This window comes from Pantherophis guttatus, chromosome 1 (genome assembly GCF_059756535.1).
Source record: "Pantherophis guttatus breed Tessera chromosome 1, ASM5975653v1, whole genome shotgun sequence".
NCBI lineage: Eukaryota > Metazoa > Chordata > Lepidosauria > Squamata > Colubridae > Pantherophis > Pantherophis guttatus.
In genome coordinates this window covers 42388850-42400415 of record NC_142063.1, presented here as the reverse complement: position 1 = coordinate 42400415, position 11566 = coordinate 42388850, and the positions used below count along the sequence as shown (strand labels likewise).

Genomic DNA, 11566 nt, shown 5'->3' with positions numbered 1-11566 from the left:
ATGATTATGGTGTATGGAATTATTGGAATTAGCTATCTTTTCAGGCAGCCAATACCATCGTATTATATGTGTTAACAGTGAAACTGAAAGAGGAGAGGAAAGGAAAGGAAAGGAAAGGAGAGGAGAGGAGAGGAGAGGAGAGGAGAGGAGAGGAGAGGAGAGGAGGGAGGGAGGGAGGGAAGGAAGGAAGGAAGGAAGGAAGGAAGGAAGGAAGGAAGGAAGGAAGGAAGGAAGGAAGGAAGGAGATGTAAAGAGCTAAAATTTCATCTTCAAGATATATGATTTTTACATTAGAATATTGAAATAATTATTATGATATTTCATCAACATATTATGTGAGTTTTATGATATTTCAGAAATGGAGTGATATTTTATGTATATGTATGTGTGTGTGTGTGTGTGTGTGTGTATAGTTATATATATATCTTCATACCCCTAATATTTAAGATATTAAAAATGAGATGTGGCTACATAAAACATATGATTCAAATAGCAAGTATGTCAGCTTAGGTAGCAATGACCTATTAAATATTCAGTATATTTAATGATGAAACCAGGTTTCCTGCTATGCAATGTGCAAAATGTTTAACATGAAATCTTGTTTCTTAAGGCATTGCTAAGGGAAATTGCTGAAGAGAATATTGGACTTTGGAACTAAATGAGTGTTTCCTAAATCTTGTTCAAGTTAAATGTAATTAGATCAATCTTTCCATTGTTACTCCCAAAGTCTAATACTGCCTCCAAAGCTGAGAGCTATCTATAGCCAATACTCTTAGTAACTGCACATTGTCTTTTCTTTCAAACATCTCTTTCTAATCTCAGGTAGAGGTAACTTTTGCAGTGGATTTCATAATGTAGCTAATTAACAAGAAAAGGAAAGAAAATGATCATATTGTATATCTATGAAACTAAAGCCATTCCCATGACTGCCACCATTCAACCAAGCTGTTGGTATATTGGTTAAGGTACCAGCCTAGAAACCAAGAGATTGTGAATTCTAGGCCTGCCTTAGGTGTGAAAGCCAGCTTGGTGATCTTGAGCCATTCGCTCTTTGTCAACCCACCTCACAGAGATGTTGTGATGAGGAAAATATGAAAGCAATCAGGCATATTCAACAAGATATGCTTTAGCTCTACAAAATTCAACTCTTTAAGTAGATTTCTTGGAAAATCCAATATGTGTAATATGTGTGTGAGAGTGCATATACATAAATACCTTATATTTATGTATTTATTATTTATTTATATTGGTGTTTCTAGACTGCTCATCTCCCAAAGATGCTTTTTCAAGAGACAATTGTCCTTTTTTATTTTTCTTTGAAGACATTTTGCTTCTCATCCAAGAAACTTCTTCGGCTCTGACTGGATGGTGGTTGAATGGAAGGATTTATATTCCTTGCAGTCGTCTGGTCATTTGCATTCTTTTAGAGAATCATTGAGACCATTTTGAGGTTTGTCTGTGTCCTTAAGGTAGGCAACCCTCGTGCAAATGAGTGTGGAGCCTTCTTGGAACTGCTGAAAGGACTGTGTTGTGGAGCTGTGCTTTCTGCAGGATGTTGAGGATGAGTCTGTGTTGTCTGCATCTCAAACTGAAAAAGCACCTTTGGGACAACCATGACCTGGATGACTGAGAATCTCCATGGATGACTGCTCATCTCCCTCAATGAGGGATGCTTCCCTTTCACATGGTCTATAGAAGGGAATGGTGCTGTTCAGGAAACAGAAATGAGAGGAATGATATTAGAGACATGGTTTCCGTGAAGACAGAATTCCCAAGAGAACTATCCATATAGATCCCAAATAATTCAAGGTACTTGCTTTAATATTTAGATGATTTAGATGTAACACTCGGGTGTATTTAAAGAAAATTCAAACTACAATTTAGCATTCTTTCTGTAAGAGGAACCTAAAATAACCCAATATTTCCTTCTTTCCAGTATATTTTCTGTTGTTACTTGTTATCAAATACAAAATTTGTAACATGCATGAATATAGTTTTTAGCATAGAAACAAGAAACTTTTTCACACATAAAACCACATTTTCTTTCACCAAATCATTGAAATGCTGTCAGCTTTGCAATGTAAATGCTCATGCTACCTTGTAATTTCCCCCCACTTCCCCAACTTTGGATACTTACTGTTTACTGTCAGCACATCCAATACATATGTCAGGATACTGGAGTAACGACAAGATATATGCATTAGATACACATTGATAGCAAGAAAGAAGTTACTTGATTCTGATAGAACAAGAAAATTACCCACAAATGATAAAATATAGGGCTGCTTCATGCCTGCATTTGGCTGCATCACCACTTATTACAAAGAGATGACAACAAAGAAATGTAGAAGATGGTTGTCTTGAACAAGTGCCCAAAGTCCAAGTACACATGCATTCCCATTTAAATTCATGAGGAGCCTGGAGGTGCAGTGGACTAAACTACTGTTAAAGTAGTATTTAGCTGCCAGCTGCCTGCAATTACTGCGAGTTCAATTCTCACCAGGCTCAAGATTGACTCGCCTTCCATCCTTCCGAGGCAGGTAAAATGAGGACCCGGTTTGTGGGGGCAATAAGTTGACTTTGTATAAAATAGAACACCGCTTGGAGGGGCCAAAAGCCCTACTAAGCAGGTATATACAAAAGTATGAAGGCTATTGCTTAAAAGCATTGTAAGCTGCCCTGAATCTCTGGAGAAGGGCAGCATATAAATCAAACTAATAAATAAATAAATTATAGCCTCCTATGATGTTGAGCACAGATTTTATAGTTTCTGTGTATTCACAATTCTAATCTAATCCATACAACCCAAGTGTGATTGGGTTTTACATTATTCTATTTCTTTGTAGGATAAATGAACCAGAGCTGGCGTGGATATAAGCTGAGCAATGGCGTTGTCCAGCCTCGGATCCATCCAATTATTTACAGCAGTATTTTTATCCTCTTCTCATCCTGCTCATTCAATGTGGCCTAATTAAATATGCCTCTGGGATTAAGAGACCTGCTGTGTGACACACTGATGAACTTCCATTCCTGATGACGGCATTGTCATGTTTTTCTTTAATTTATTCATATATATTCAAAAATACATCAAACAAATTATCTAGATGTTCTGACTCACCTCAATTCAAGACATACGCGATGAGCTTTGCTTTGGATGTACAATGAGATGTACATCCACATACCATTGAAGTTAAACTCAGAAGGTTGCTGTTTCTGTGGGGTTAAAATGAGACTTTGAGCACGCAGAAAAAAATGGCCGGATATAAACACAAAGCATTTTATAAATGTTGCACTGAATGCAATGGAATTTACTGTTAAAACAGCATGTATTCATTTGTACTGCAGTTCTTTCGAAACCCTTACCATTTATCCTCTCTATGAAAGTATTTTTTTCCTTCTTCTTTTTTTTAATCTCCCAAACCCCAGAAAACTTGAGTACTATTATATGGCAAACCTGGGCTACCTTTATTCCAAGAAATTTTTCATGATCCATTGCTCCACTTTACTACTAGTCTTTGCAAAAGGAGTCAGGAACTTAGAAGTGGGGCCCCCACTCCTTTTCTAAAGTGTGGTTAACTTAATATTCTGATTCCAGTGAATATTTTTCTACGCCTGCTCTTCATCATGGAGATCTATCTACTGTATGTGGTTGCTAGGAGTAAAAAAAGATTTGATGACATAAAAATCCCCCCTTTCTCTCCTCTCTCTTTTTCTCTTCTCTGTCTCTTCCCCCTAATAATAACTAGTTACGTGGCACAACAATAAGGAAATATAGAAATGGGTCCAGGCTTGGTAGATGTGTGGGCCTGAAGAGCTCATAGTTTTCATCCTGGCTTCCCACTCTCTTCTCCATAATTATGGTTCTTCCCTACATTGTCAAATCTACTATAGACAGCTGGTGACAAAAATGTGCTAAAGGTTTTTCTTTCTATAAGAAAAGGAAGCTGATTTAATTCCGTAGTCTTTGGCATGATCTACTCAGTGTCACACTTCAAGAAACTGTTTAGACTAAAAGAACCATAAAAGAGTAGCTGTTCTATTCCAACCAGTGGTATCTTCAGTTGGAAGCCTCTGTCTACAATGAAATCTCCTTTTCAATGTATGAATTGCCTCAAGTCTCTTTGTCAATGTTCTGACTGATGAACCCAACCAAAGTAAGCACGGCTGAGATGACCCAATATCTTAATGCAAAATTTTATTGAGCACATCATTTCAGCACTGATGAGGGCAAAACTAGATCTAACTATTTCCCATGCAAACAACATAGTTAAAGTTCAGGTTCTCCCTTCCCTCTATTAGACCAGGTCACATTGTCCAATGGAGTCTCCTGGTATTGTTGTGAGAAAGTCTTTTGGCTCTGATAAACATCTGCCGAAACATCCTTGGCTCTTATGGCTGGCATCTTGATGTCTGGAACCTAAGTTCTATCTCCCCCTTCCCTTCCTCCATAGTTTGTGGGCAAGCTGAGAAGCTAAAATATTTGCAACAGCAAAAAGCATCTTTTGAATCTTGACACTCTTCTACTTCACCTCCTCTTCTTTTCCTAAATAGTTGTCTTCTTCAGAAATGGCAAATAGCCTCAGCCTATTGGTTCAGACCAGCTCCTATACCTATATCAACTTATGATGCCAGTGCTAGGGAAATGAATGGGATAAATTGCACTATCCATTAATTCATTAACACTTAAGTTGCATACCAGACCCTCTCAGAACAACAGTAATCACCTATTAATCAGATAGAGAAAATGGTGACAACAATCTCTTACAGGTCAAGAGATTGTCTCCCAAGTGTGATGTATTTATAGTACATTTTTACAGCTCCCCCCCCCTTTGCATTTCAAGGACACAACTGAAGTTGACAATCTGGTCCTGAAGCACTGAATTTAGGAGGGGTGCAAGAATGCACTTGATGGTCTTATCTAAGGATTAAATCAGATAATACTTTTCAACAAACCATCACTTTTCAAGCCACATCCAGACAGCTGCTGTACTGTGATCTCAGTTATGAAATTGACAGGAAATTATGCCACCCTCATTATGCTGTCCCCTTCTAACACCGCTACCATAACACCCAAAAGGGGTCCCTGCTGCACTGCTTGTCCATACAGCTTTAATGCATGATATTCTAAAGGCCATGATTGGTGGTTCCCTAACTGCTGCCTAATGTGATCCAGATATAAAACATCAACTGAGAAGAGGAAATAAAGAGCCAAGGCTTTCCAGGAAGCAATGGCCACCGGGGAAAGAATTTCTTGCCATGCAGAAATATAAGATCCATCTTTCCATTATATTTTAAATTAAATTATTTACATTATTAACCAAAGATAGGCTATTTAATTGCAGGGCTTCATACTGTTTAACTTGAAGAGGAAAAGAGTTGATGGAACAACCAAACCATACTGGGGGAATCAGGGACACTGGGATTCTTCAAACAGTGCCAAACCCAATGATTAGCTGGAAGGGGGCAGTTCTATTGTAGACCTGCCAGACCAAATGTCTACGGAGTTTCTCAAACATCCAGATCATGCTTGTCCCAAAGATACTTTTCCAAAAGGCAACTGGACTTTCTTGGGATTTTTTTCCCCTTGGAAACATTTCACTTCTCATCCAAGAAGCTTCAAGAAAACTGAAGAAGATTCTTGGATGAGAAGCAAAATATTTTCAAGGAAAAAATCAAGAAAGTCCAGTTGCCTTTTGGAAAAGCACCCTTGTGACCTGCCAGACTAGTTGAAATCAGACAAGTCACAGTCTTTAACAAAGTCATCTTAAGCTGCTCCTCCATATCCCATGGTTTTCTGGGGTATGAAAGTTCTGAAGCCAGGATAATAGAGAAGGCACTGCACTCATACTTATCTGGAGGCTGCCTCAGATATACATGTGATGGCATACATATAGGTATGTAAAGGACCCTCAGATCCCAAATAGCCTAAAGAATCTATTGATAGAGAGCTGAGGGTGAAATGTTCCATCCAGGGTGATTGTAAAACATGATGAAATAGTAAAATGCTGCACTTTTTTTTTAATTCAGAAAAGAAAGATAGCAATTAAAAATGTTTCTGCTAGTGAAACCACTTTCTATGACAGGGCAAGTGTTCATTGACTGTGCTCCCTATAGTATTTATCATAAAAGATGCTCTAAAACCCTATGGTGAACATTAATTCAGTTGAAGGATATTTCTTCCACTGCAAAGTTGCCAACTGAAGCATAGTATTCAAGATGGACTGAATACTTGATGTAAGAATCACAAAATCATAGAATCATAGGGCCAGAAGGAACATTGGAGATCTTTTAGTCCAACCTTTTGGCCAAGGCAGGAGTCCTCATTCCAGAGAAATAGTTGTCCAAACTTTTCTTGAAAACCTCCAGCAATGGATCACCTACAACTCCCAGAAACAAGCTGTTCCATTGAGTAATTGTTCTCATTGTCAGGAAATTTCTCCTTAGTCCCAAGTTGAAATTCAGGAGTGGGCTGCTGGGGGTTTGCAGGGGTTTTGGAGAACCTCTAGCTAAGATTCTATGCAGTTCGGAGAACCCCCAAATCCCACTCCTGGCTGGCCACCCCACCCCACCCTTCCCAGGAGTCCCCATGTGGCCCATTTTGGATTCAGGTAAGTGCAGTGTGTACGTGGAGGCTCGGGGAGGGTGAAAAATGGGCCTACAGGAGTTCGGGAAGGCTGGAAACAGGCCCATTTCCGGCCTCCAGAGGACCTCCGGAGCCTGGGGAGGCGATTTTTGCCCTCCTAGAGGCTTGAGGAAAGCCTCCAGAGCCCAAGGAGAGTAAAAACGCCCCCTCCATGGTGCAGGAAGCCAACTAGGCCATGGCCACCATGGCCATGCCCACCCAGCAACCGGGCAAAGAGCCCCTTGCTAAAAATTTTAAAGCCCACCCCTGTTGAAACTCCTGTGACTAGCTTCCACCTTTTGCTTCTTGTCCTGCCCTCTGCTGCTTTGGGGAATAAACTGACCTTTTCTTCCCTGTGACATGTGACAACTCTTCAAATACTGGAAGACAGCTATCATGTCACTCCTAAGTTTTTTTTTTCTTTAATATATCATCTTTAACATAACATGGAAAACTATACTACAAAATTGGAGCAAAAAAAATGTGCCCTGGGATCATTTTAGTGTTGACTGGACATTAATATAATTTTATTGTTCATTCTGCCCTCCAGAAATTATTGCTGGCCCATTCTGGTAATGGAGAACCTTGGCAGTGCAAATAAGCCCTTGTTTAAGCTGTTCTTAGCTCAGAAGAGAACAGCACTATATAAGTCTTTTTTAAAAAAGATCTTCTGTGACATTTTCTTTGTTTATAAACTAGCTTTGGGGGTTGCTCATAAAAAAATGAGGCATTATTCAGTGTGCTGTAAATGTATTCTTGCCTTTACTAAGATTTGCATAAATGTCAGCACTGCTACCTGAAAGCACTCTCATTTCATTCTGATTTATGGGTGTGTTTGTATCACTCTTGCAATAAATCTTTTCTTCCAGGACACTTCTCTTCTGCTATTTATTGACCAAAGACAATTTGTGTTAAGAATGTTTTGAGATCTTGCCAGATATGCACTAGGGAATCGTTGAGGAAAACACAAAGTGCTTGAGCCAGAGTACACTCTCCCTCCCAGAAGAAAAGCTTTGGCACAACCTTTTAGTGGATTGTTTTATGAAGAAAAGATTGAGATCTTTGTGTGCACATCTTCCCCATCAAAACATCCAACCAGAGTTTGCAACAATATTCTGTATGATAGAAACACCATAGAAAGCAGTAAGATCCTATTTCTTAGAGAAAAGTTAGAGCGGTCTTCCTCAGCCTGATAACTTCCAGTTGTGCTGGAACTAAGCAAAATTTTCAAATTTTAGCCATAGCAAAGATATAAGGTACCAGGTTTGGGAAGACCTTATGAGGATTTTCATGTAAATGAGGAGAATAATGTGATCGTATTCCATATGTGTTCATTGCTTTAGCATACTTCATCTTTTTTTCTTCCCTTTCCTGAATTCACCACCCTTCTTGCCCCTCAACTAGGAAAAAGTCTGTTTCTTATTTATAAAACCTACATAAAATTCCAAGAAGAACATTTTGATAAACAACATTTTCACACATCTTTGGGATGATCAGAAAAGTTAAGATTTCAGTTGTGCTGATATGATTGAAGTTCCAATCCTTTTTTATATGCATCACAACACAGGGAAATATTGGTTCTAGTTGTATGAGTTTAACCACCATCTTGATTTTTGACCCACAGGACATTAATGTACACCTGTTCTCTTCAAAATTAAGACCTATGGTGTTCCATCAATTAATCAAATGATACTTATTTCCATAGCAATATATTTTAATGCACAGTTTGAACAGTTAGTTAAGGTCCACAACGAAAAAGAACAGTTGATGTTATCTGTTGGCCATATTCTCCAAAGAACAGCATTCTCTCCACATATGAGGGCTTTTCTGAAACCAGGGCAACATTCAGCAGCTGCAGTTTCTACAAACATCGCAACAAGGTGTTGGGAGAAGCTGTACCTGAGGGAATTTTAGTCTTCTCTAGTGCTTGTAGAAAAACAAAAGCCACATTCTGGAAAGGGTTTGGTCATAGTAACTACTCTAAAAATGCTTAAAGATTTTGCTCAGTCCTGACTTACTTAAACAAACAAATCTGTATCACACTTCACTCTCCACATTTTTCTAAATTTAGCAATAGCATCATTTGTTCCAAGTCATAAAATTCATTATTGTACGATAAAGCACACAAATACACAGTTTTATCTCCAATGTGTAAAAGATGCATATTTTAGTAGAAAAATATGTAGTTTTAAACTATGTTTAAAATAGTGTAAATTCTAGCTTCTTTTTAAAAAATCTCAAAATGATACGGAAACAGCACAAAACATAAATGCGAATAAATGTGCACAAAACTGGCAGATGACTTAATTTGTAATTCAGCTCTGATACAGTTTTAGCTTCTGTATTATTGTTTACCTAAGGAATAAGCAATGGTTAAAGGCACCATGCTAGAAACCAGAAGATCCTGAGTTCTAATCCTACATTAGGCACAAAGACAGCTAGGCTACCTTGGCCCTGTCATTCTTTGTCATTGCCTGGAAGCAGGCAATGGCAAATCAGTTCTGGCAGTGCTGCCAAGAAAATTGCAGGGATCTTTCCAGGCAGTAGCCAGTAGTCAAGATTCTTGTGAAGACACAAAACTGTTATTATAAAGCATGGGTGTCAAATTTGTCGTGTCACGTTGCCGTCATGTGATGTATCATGATGTTTTTTTCCCTTTGCGGAGCTGGGGTGGGCGTGGCCTGTGTGTGATGCATCCGGCCAGTTTGACACCCCTGTTATAAAGAATAAGTAAATTATTCATAAAACATGGTTCAGTGCAACACAAGCTAGATTTGTCCATATCACACACTATTCAGCAAATCACAATTGAAATATTTAGAGCATTATGGTTTAACAAAAAAAAAAAAAAAAAGCAAAGAGGAACCAAAAGAGAGAACATACTGGATTTTTAAAACTAAATTTTATTTAAACAAACTGCCCTTCGCACCCTTTCCTCTTCCACCTCAAACCCTTGCTCTATTTCCTTTCCTTTTCTCATTTCTCATTTCTGATGTCTGGACCATGTTTAAATTCTTAATATTTACAACTTGAAGAACCAGACTTAAATATAAAGAACACTTCTATGCTTCCAAATTTCATGTCAGTTTGATGATTTAGATGATTTTTTTTCCCCTGCCTGTCTGTCTCCTCCCCTCCTCCCATTTTCTCTCATTCATATATTCCTCTCCATTTTGCCTTTGCAATGATGCTCACTAATAAACCGTTTCCCTAAGGGATCAAGGCAGGAAATTGGACAAGTCCCTGCCTCTCCCCTTTAATTTTTTTTGTTTAGTTTGGATGGTCTTTCAAATGGGTTGGAATGCAAATGGAAGATGCTTTTGGCAAGTTGACATTTTTCCTTCCTGCAGAACTAGGCAATGAGCCAGCAAAAAAAGGAGGGGGGAGTAGTTTAAAGGAGACATGCCAACTACAGTGCACTCCAGTGTATTCCCACATGAGAATCCTGTACTGGCTGCCCAGTTCTCTGTTAAGGCTGAAATGCTTGGGCACCAGCTGAAGGTCTCATTGCTAGTTAAGCCTTCAAGGGCTTAAGTGGGATTTAAGTGTCTCAAATGGGGCCTTCTCCTGGCCTCTTCCCTATGTCTGTATATTGCCCTAAATAAAAAGCTTTGGCTGCAATGGAGAAATTATTGCTGTAATTATGGTTGGCTTTTGTGAACAGATCAACACCCTGGCGCTTGTTAAAGGAAGTATATTGCTTCCAATATACATTTTTAGGGAAGAAGGGATTATATTCCATTGTAGATTACATGTAAATTATCAAATGATACAGGGGGGCAAGGGAATCAGAACTGACCTTCTGGCCTCTGCTGAGCCTCTGACAGCAGACTAGTGACTGCAGGAAATTCCCAAAATATATAAGCCCTCTGAAGATCTAGAATACTGTAAAAATATACTCAAGATAATATAATTGTAAAGCATAAATGTTACAATAAAACAATAACATTGGTATTCTGCATTGAAGGAGTGTTTCTATTTCTCAGCAACTTTAAGAAGTGTGCAACTCCCAGAATTTCCCAGCCATCAAGAATTCTGGAAGTTGAAGTCCACACATCTTTAAACATGTTGAAGTTAAGAAACACTGTATTAGGTTGCAACATGCATTTTACTCTTTGCTTCCTGCAGATTATGAAAATTCTGTGCAAATAAATATGAAGGTCACCAGACTGAAAAAGCATACAGGAAAATGATGGGGCAGCAGGAGCAAAAAGGTGAAGATGGCAGCCGCAAGCATGAAATTGAAGCTGGGCAAGCACAAAGTCACAGCTGCCATTTTTTTTATAACACTGATATTCCAAATAAACCAAAGAAATGTATTGTTAAAAGGGTTTGCAAAGCTTCAATAAGATGGTTTGATTAGATTCAACTGAGTCATGAAACTGAACCAATCTGTGATGCAAAGTAGCCATTTTTTTTTCCCCTATATCTTTTCCTGTCACAGCCTGAATCGGGCTCTTCTAATTATTTCTGGGCAGGGCTTCTGCTCACTCACTGAAAAGTGCGGAAGATGCTTAGATGCAGAAATTCATATACAGAAGCCTTTTCCAGCTACCGAAATAGCAAGATTCAGGGTGGGAAATCTCCTGAAATGTCTCATTGAAACAGATTTTGTCTTTACCTCAGTGAGGAAAACCCCTTTCCTTCTTGTGCAACAAAGAACCAAGCCATTCCATATAGCCCTAAGGTTAAGATGAGAAGAGAAGACATATAGAATGAAATGTCATTCTGTACCACATTCAAGCAAAAAAAAAATTAAAATTAAAACTCACTTTTTTTCATGTCATTCATATATATTTGTTCAGATTAAACAGAAAAATCACTATGGGGGACATTTGCCGTTAAGAAACAAAGTGCCCAAGTGCAACTCTAAATTCTCCATGAATTATGGATCCCAGATGATGTACTTAGCACTTTGATGGACTGAGTGATTGATACTCAGTC

At 38.5% G+C, this 11566-nt stretch overlaps 1 long non-coding RNA gene across 2 annotated transcripts; it reads right to left on the bottom strand.

Moving 5' to 3' along the window:
- Window positions 1-407: 407 nt before the first annotated feature.
- Window positions 408-11306, bottom strand: LOC148116398 (uncharacterized). 2 transcript variants are annotated; one of them, XR_015733513.1, is made up of 5 exons: window positions 11244-11306; window positions 10422-10507; window positions 3119-3213; window positions 2138-2175; window positions 408-1707 (listed from the first exon to the last, which is right to left on the bottom strand). It is a non-coding gene; the product is annotated as an uncharacterized LOC148116398 (long non-coding RNA). The 2 variants fall into 2 exon arrangements; XR_015733512.1 differs by lacking the exon at window positions 2138-2175.
- Between the last annotated feature and the right edge of the window lie 260 nt (window positions 11307-11566).